Genomic DNA, 6,959 nt, shown 5'->3' with positions numbered 1-6,959 from the left:
TTTGACAAAGTAAGCTTTCTTTCAGTCAAAATGTATTACTATACTACTACTATACTTAAAAATATACAAATTTCTACCTGACTGTGGCTTGGACGCCGCCTTGTGGTATCTTAGGTTTGTTACATGGAGACCACAAACAGTTGCCTATAGGTTTTCAGGTAGGTAACACAGTGAAAAAAACAAAATTTTGTCCATCTTGCAGCTTTTAATAAAGCTCAATTTAGAGGTTTAATCAATAGCAATTAGCTAAATATAGTAGTGCACACATTTGATCCCACAACACTCAAACATCTGTTTTTGCGGTTCCATATAATATTTTTAATTATTATTATTCTTTCTCTTTTGTATTCGTATAAATCCTGTACAATGATCGCACCCTCCTCAAAACGTTTCAATATCGCTATTATAACAGCATTTGCAAACACCCCAAAAAATCGCAATATCAGTTTTTCCAATATCGTTCATCTTTAGCTCCACCACAAAGATGGCCTTCTCCAATGCTTTGACTAGTTTTCCTTTGCTCATCGAGCTTTCAGCATGTCGGGTATCCTCGCCTCTCCTTGCTTTTGTCGCCACCCACGTGTCTCAGGCCCCCATTAGTGGAGAACTGGCAACGGCCCGCTTGCATCTCATTACATATGCATTAACCATATGTTGCACAACAACTGCTAGTGACTGTAAATTTGTGGGCAGTGAGTGCGCTGATGAACCCATTCTTATTCTCCATATACACAAATGTACTGTTCAAACCACTCGAGAAAAGCGGGGAGGGGGCGTCCGTCGCACACACTGTTGGCACTCGGGCCAGTCGCTATGGTTACGGGGCATCTTGCTGGAACTGATTAGATGACCTGTGATTGACTCTCCCACCCCCTGTGGATTCTCTGTGGCATCTTGCCCATGTAGGATGGTGACGTCATGGGAAGTGGTGCCTCGCAGCACGGTTGGGCGCCAATGGACAACCGGATCACACCTGGAGGTGAGAGAATGCTAAAAAGATTGAGATGACTTGAAATAGGCTCGGGAGCTGGTTGCAGAGCAACATGCTGCTAGAGGACTATTTGACTATTTTAAGTACAGTACAACCAGCATAAAAATTAACTTATTTGTCAAATTCACTTGTATTAATCTAATTTCATTCCAATGCATATTCAAAATGATTTGGGGTAAAAGGTATTTTCATAGGCCGTAATGTATGTTTGGGTTTATATTATCCCTTTACCAGATCATTATTATTATTTAGAAATTTGAGACACTTGTATTAGGTTGTGAATCAAATGAGGTCAGATTTTTTCCCCATTAGACGAAGAACAGGCACAAAAATGGCAGGATCACTTCCTCTCAAGAGTCTCCACTCACTTTTCACTGAAGATCAAGAGTCGTTGCAGTTTTCATCAAAACTGCAAAATAGATAATCTCAGAGTGACTAATTACAAAGCCCCCCGCATCTCAAAGGAGTTCTCCCCAACAGCAGTTTCTCTATGTATATCATAACCAACAATTTTAGAAGGCTCATTTGCTACAAACTGGATGTCATTAAGAGTAATTACTTACCTTTGGGATGCTCTCAGGCTAAGATGCCAGTCCACAAGTCCACGGCTGTGTAAAACACACAAGCACAGCACATTTAGCCTGTGGCGCATATCTGACTCATCTGGAGGTGGAATGTCTGATTTAGAAAGCAGCACAAAGCTGGTATACAATCACAGGTCACATTATTAGGGACACCCACACAATCCCATGAGAGCTGGTGATTCAATATTGCCATCAAAATGCCTTCAAAACTTTCTATTATTACCCTGTTCCCCTGCAAAAAAATATTTTGCTACAAAAGGCTACTTTTGGGCTATTTTGTTTTATAAATGTCAGCAATATACTGTTTTTCTTAAAAATAATGCTAAATGATAACTTTGAGAGATTTGAAATTCCGCATCCCAAAATAACATTTGCGCTAGTGGAACATTTCTGTTGTTATTTTTTTTTTCCTTTTCCAGTGTTGACACCGTTGTCTGTAACTTTTACCAAACTTCTCTCTCTCGGCTTAATGACGTGGACATTGAGACGATGTTATGATGGACTGAAAGAGGCGGATGCTCATTTAGACCCTAGATAACATCTCTAGAAAATATTTATACAACAACTGTCTTAAAAAGACAGAGGGCAGGAATGTTGGTACATTATTTAGAGATTGTGTGTGTGTGTTTGGAAGGGAGGTGGATAGTCCTACTGGGCGTGGACATAAGGAACACATCTGTTTTGTTTTCTTACACACACTCTCAGCTGACTGCAGCTTCAGAGAATAAACCTTAATTGATCTCATTTTCTCCAGAGCTGCCCATTTGGCATAATCATCGCACACTAGATAAAAACTAAATGTATACACAGATGTTACTGGGTATATACACAGTGCTTTTTTTACTGTTGTTAGACAGTATTTTTTGAATGGCTACCGAATATAACTCGTGAAATGATTGTTGTGAAACTTGGTAACTATGCAGCATAGCTCAATAAGTATTGATCCTCTGATCCTGATTTAATTTTTTTATTTTTTGTAATAGGGCAGATATATTTATTGCAGACATATTGTGTTGTGTATGCAGACTACGAGTTAGCCAGTAGAAGGCATGCTCTCGCATCATTCAGCCTGTTGTGTGCTGGGGCACATCTTGATAAATGTTTAGGCCAACTTTTCTCTCATCTTATTTGGAGAAGTAATTAAATATTTTTCCTTTGTTTTTTTTGTTAACATCTTCAGAGCTAAGTTGAGATGACATTTTATCATGGACCATATATACATTTAAATGCTATTTCTTCCAATAATACCAGAGTAAAAGCCTTTTACCATTGAACCCATTCTGACATGCTTACTGTGCTCCCTGCTGAGTTGTTTTCAAAAGAAAGGTGAAAATGCAAGCATCTGATGCTTCTCACTGTCCTGTCAGGGTGTCATAGTGCGCTCTGAATAGATCACTCCTCTGTGTCGCCTCTCATTCTTTCCTCCCACACGGCTCAGCTTGCAGATGCAGCTTTCCCGCCTGAACGACCCACACTATCACTGAATGACAGTTTTGTGTTCTGATGACACATGACAACCTCCCTATTTTCTGATCTGTTTATTCAAACTTGTATTTAATTCCTGCGTGCATGTATGTAGTAGCTCTCTGCACAACACAATCTTCACTACTACTACACATGGTGGTTGAGGCATCGTGCAACTAACTGTTAGTTTCTGGGAATGTGCAGACACACACTGTAAGGTCACTGAAACATCCACCATAAATCATTTAAGATGCTTTGCCTCCATGAAAATGATGACGTAATTAAATGGCATCACAGGCCCATGTACGCTTTCCTCTGTGGTTTCACAAATGTGTCAGTTGAAGCTGTTTCTCTGAGGGCAACGAAAAAGTTGCATAGTTTATTGAACTAACCATGTTCATGTGTAATTACATGACACATGGATTAGTTAAATTTAAGGCATTTATCATACATGGTTATTTTAGTAGTGGAATTGCTGGTACAATGTAAGTATCATGGCGTCCATGGAACAGTTTGTGCTCATTTTTAATTGACTGTGAATATGGAACTCCTGAGAATGTGAGTATACTGAGGCATTTCTGTAGACATTAATATATGAATGCGAATGGTGGCGGACATGAGGGGGTGTGTTGCCCATGAGTGAACAAAAGGCACTGCAGTATGAGCTCATCCGTGAAATAGGTGAGCTCATGTCTTCTGCCTGCTGTGAAAAAGGAAGTTGGACAATATTGGCTTGGCAACACTTTGCTCAAAAGTGCAACACGTCTTGAATTACCTTAAATGTATGGAAATGTTTTTTGTGTGTATTGCAGTGCTTATTGGGAAAGGTCAATAGAATATTTTTAAAAGGGTTTGATAAATGGATAAACCGAGGTTAGGATATTGGACGTAAAGTGTTTTTGTCGAGCATAGAAAAAGTAAAAAAGAATATTTTTCATTTATATTAAGTTAAAGTGGATAGTAATTTCCCATGGTCCCTCAGATGATCTGGCATGATGCCCTGGTTTGGACTTGCTATTGGAGATGATAGTTCAGATGATTGGAGACAGATAATTGGAGAGACAGTTACTAAATGGAGTTTAAAGTTGTGACTTAGAGATAGATGATCAGATGTATGAATGGACAAGAGAAAGTTACATCTAACGTCAGCCATAGATGAATAGATGTACAAACGGACTGAAATAAAGACACAATTGAGGACAAAATACTCGAGATAAATGGATAGTGCTGGAAGCGGTGAATAGACACTTAAAACCAGGGAGGCAGATAATGGATGGACTTTTGTTGTGATCAACATCCTGATGTTCAGAGAGCTTCTCATGTACTATCTTTCTCTTTCACACTTATCTGTCTTCCATCTTCGTGAACCATTTATTTTTTTTCCATCTCTTGCTCGTTTTCTCTGTCTATGGATTGGAATTAGCCTTGTGACATTGAACAAGAGTCTCCTTGCCCACTCAGGCGAGTTGTTTGTGTGACCTAATGTCGACAAATGCAACACTTGGCCATGAGATGCATTAGAACAAATGGAAGCACAACAAAGACGCAGAGCTTATTTGGACTGCTGATGCTCAGCAAACAAAGCCGCTTGTAGTCATCCTCTTCTAAAACAAAATAATACAAGCAATCAAAAAGATGAGGTCTTGTGTCCATGTATGAATTGCTGCATTTGTTTTGCCTCTGGAAATATAAATGATGACTGATTCTCCGCATGAAAGTTCTCTTTGCTTTCCAATGGACATTCTTTAAACGTGGAATCCTCTTTTCACACTTGACAAGCTGCCAAAATTTGAAAATCACATGCATGCCGCTTTAATAATAAAAGACAATACAACACTTGAACAATTTGTAAGAAAATGGGTCAATGTGTTTGTGGGTCTGTACTGTGCTTGTATTGAACACAACACAATGGTGACAGCATGTACAGTCACAGGTCAAATACATTGAATGAGCTTCAGTATGCCTTCTTTCTACTCCCTTTTTCACCCCCCCGAACAACAGGATCTTACAGTGGCTTGAAGGGTCTTAGGTTCAGGGTTTGCCTCATGTCTTTTTACGTGGGTTATTTTTCCCCCTGGATACACTTGCTTCCCACATTCCAAAAGCATGCATTTTAGGTTCATTGGAGACTCTAAAATGTCCATAGACGTGCCGTGAGTGTTTGTCAATACGTGCCCTGGTGTACACCTCCTGTCTAAAGTCACTTTAACCATAAATGACGAAACACATCATTGAGAAGGATTTCTTAGGGGTATGCTAATTCATACGTGAGAATTGGCCGTCAAAAAATGCTTACAACCGACAAACAAATGATAAGGTTGAGACATGTTGATATGTTGATTTGGAGTAACACCATCTGAACTGTTTCGTGTCAACAGCTATAGAGCTACAATGCTATCTTCCCTTGAGCTGCGTAACCCAAAACTATGTTATCACCTGCAGGCTCTTATAAGAGTGTATGTATATTTGTGTGTGTGTGTGTGTGTGTGTGTGTGTGTGTGTTGGCATGTAAATTCTCTTGAGGTTAGAGGAGTGAATTCACTTCACAGGAATGCATAGCTGAGTCGCACTGTTTTTACATCAAAACACCTTCTGTAATGCTTTTTGATAACAACTAGCTCCCCCTCGTCCATGCCTCCACTCAGCTTATGACCATGTTAGACTGAGCCCCCTATTATTAGCTGTGCTCTAAAATAGCATTTAAATGTACATTTTTACATCGTATGGAGAGGTATTTAAAGGCATTTAAACCAAAAATATTTTACATTAGATTTTTATTTTTATTGCATCTTTCACTGATGTTACCACTGTGAAAAAATATACCACTGCTAATATTGTCAATCACAACTATGATAGGCATTGTGGCATTTCTAGTGAGAGAAGGAAGTGAAGGTGTACCTAATGTTGTGGCGAGCATGTACAGCTACATAAGAACATCTCCACACCACGTTCTCGTGGCTGGAACAATTCGCTCTCGGCCGCCTACGCTTGGTTCCAGAAATAGGCAAATATTCCAAGGAAAGCATGATGGAGCGTGACAGGGCAGTAAACTGCTATTTGACAGCCACCGTTTAATCACACGCCGCCCGAGAACACGTCTAACACCAAATGCTTTCTAACTGCCTTTCATTCAGCTTGTATTAGCTGGAAAAGCACCAGGGAGATTTAGACCCTTTTTAAATCAGCATTCCTATCACAAACTGTCTCTCTACAGTCATAGTAATAGCCTGTTTATAATGTCAGGTAAAGAGGTAATACAATAATGTTATACATTAATATTAAATATATACATGACTAAACAAGGGAAAATAAGACAAATTGCTTTTCCCTGTCTTTAGAAATTTTTCCTGTTAGTATAATATAAAAATGAAAAATATGATTAGAGAAATGAAATGCTCCCAAATATTAATGATCAATGACGTATCTTAATATTCAGATTTTATGGTAAGGATATTGTTGTTTATAAACATTTCTTTGCACTTATTTATTGATTTGGGTTCCTATATTCCTGTAAGAAAATGCCCCAAGAGTACAATTAGCTATATTGTTTACATAAAGATTCAGATTGTAAAAACTAGGTGTTGCATATAGAAATAGTGAATAGCGCCAATTAAAACTGTGGTTTTAAGTCTGGCATTGTCATGGTAACGAGACGAGCGGGCCATGTATGGAGTTAAGGCTGCACTTTGGAATGCCCTTTCATTTTCCTCTAATGCATGTTTTTTGTTCCTCAATAGCTGATAATGAATGCAAAGAAAATGTCTTTTTCGTCCTCTGTCGGCTGTGATCTCGTCCATGTTGGGTCAGGAAAGGAGAATTGGGTTTAGATATCCATATTTGTTACAAAGAGAGGTCTTATTTTACTATTCAGCAAAGAGGAATAAAAAGAGGAAGTGTTGTGTTCTTTGATTCCAGTGACC

The 6,959-nt window shown here is 38.9% G+C and overlaps 1 protein-coding gene across 6 annotated transcripts in view; it reads left to right on the top strand.

The window, feature by feature from the left end:
• Positions 1-6,959, top strand: part of LOC144083212 (succinate receptor 1-like) — a 117,889-nt gene that overhangs the window by 825 nt on the left and 110,105 nt on the right. For all 6 annotated transcript variants that reach the window (XR_013303493.1, XR_013303497.1, XR_013303492.1 and 3 more), the window contains exon 2: positions 907-979. The gene's annotated coding sequence lies outside the window, so the exon portion shown is untranslated. The remainder of the gene's footprint in view (positions 1-906; positions 980-6,959) is intronic.

The sequence above is a fragment of the Stigmatopora argus genome, chromosome 10, assembly GCF_051989625.1.
Source record: "Stigmatopora argus isolate UIUO_Sarg chromosome 10, RoL_Sarg_1.0, whole genome shotgun sequence".
NCBI classification, from domain to species: Eukaryota; Metazoa; Chordata; class Actinopteri; order Syngnathiformes; family Syngnathidae; genus Stigmatopora; species Stigmatopora argus.
This window is presented reverse-complemented; position numbering and strand designations above follow the sequence as displayed.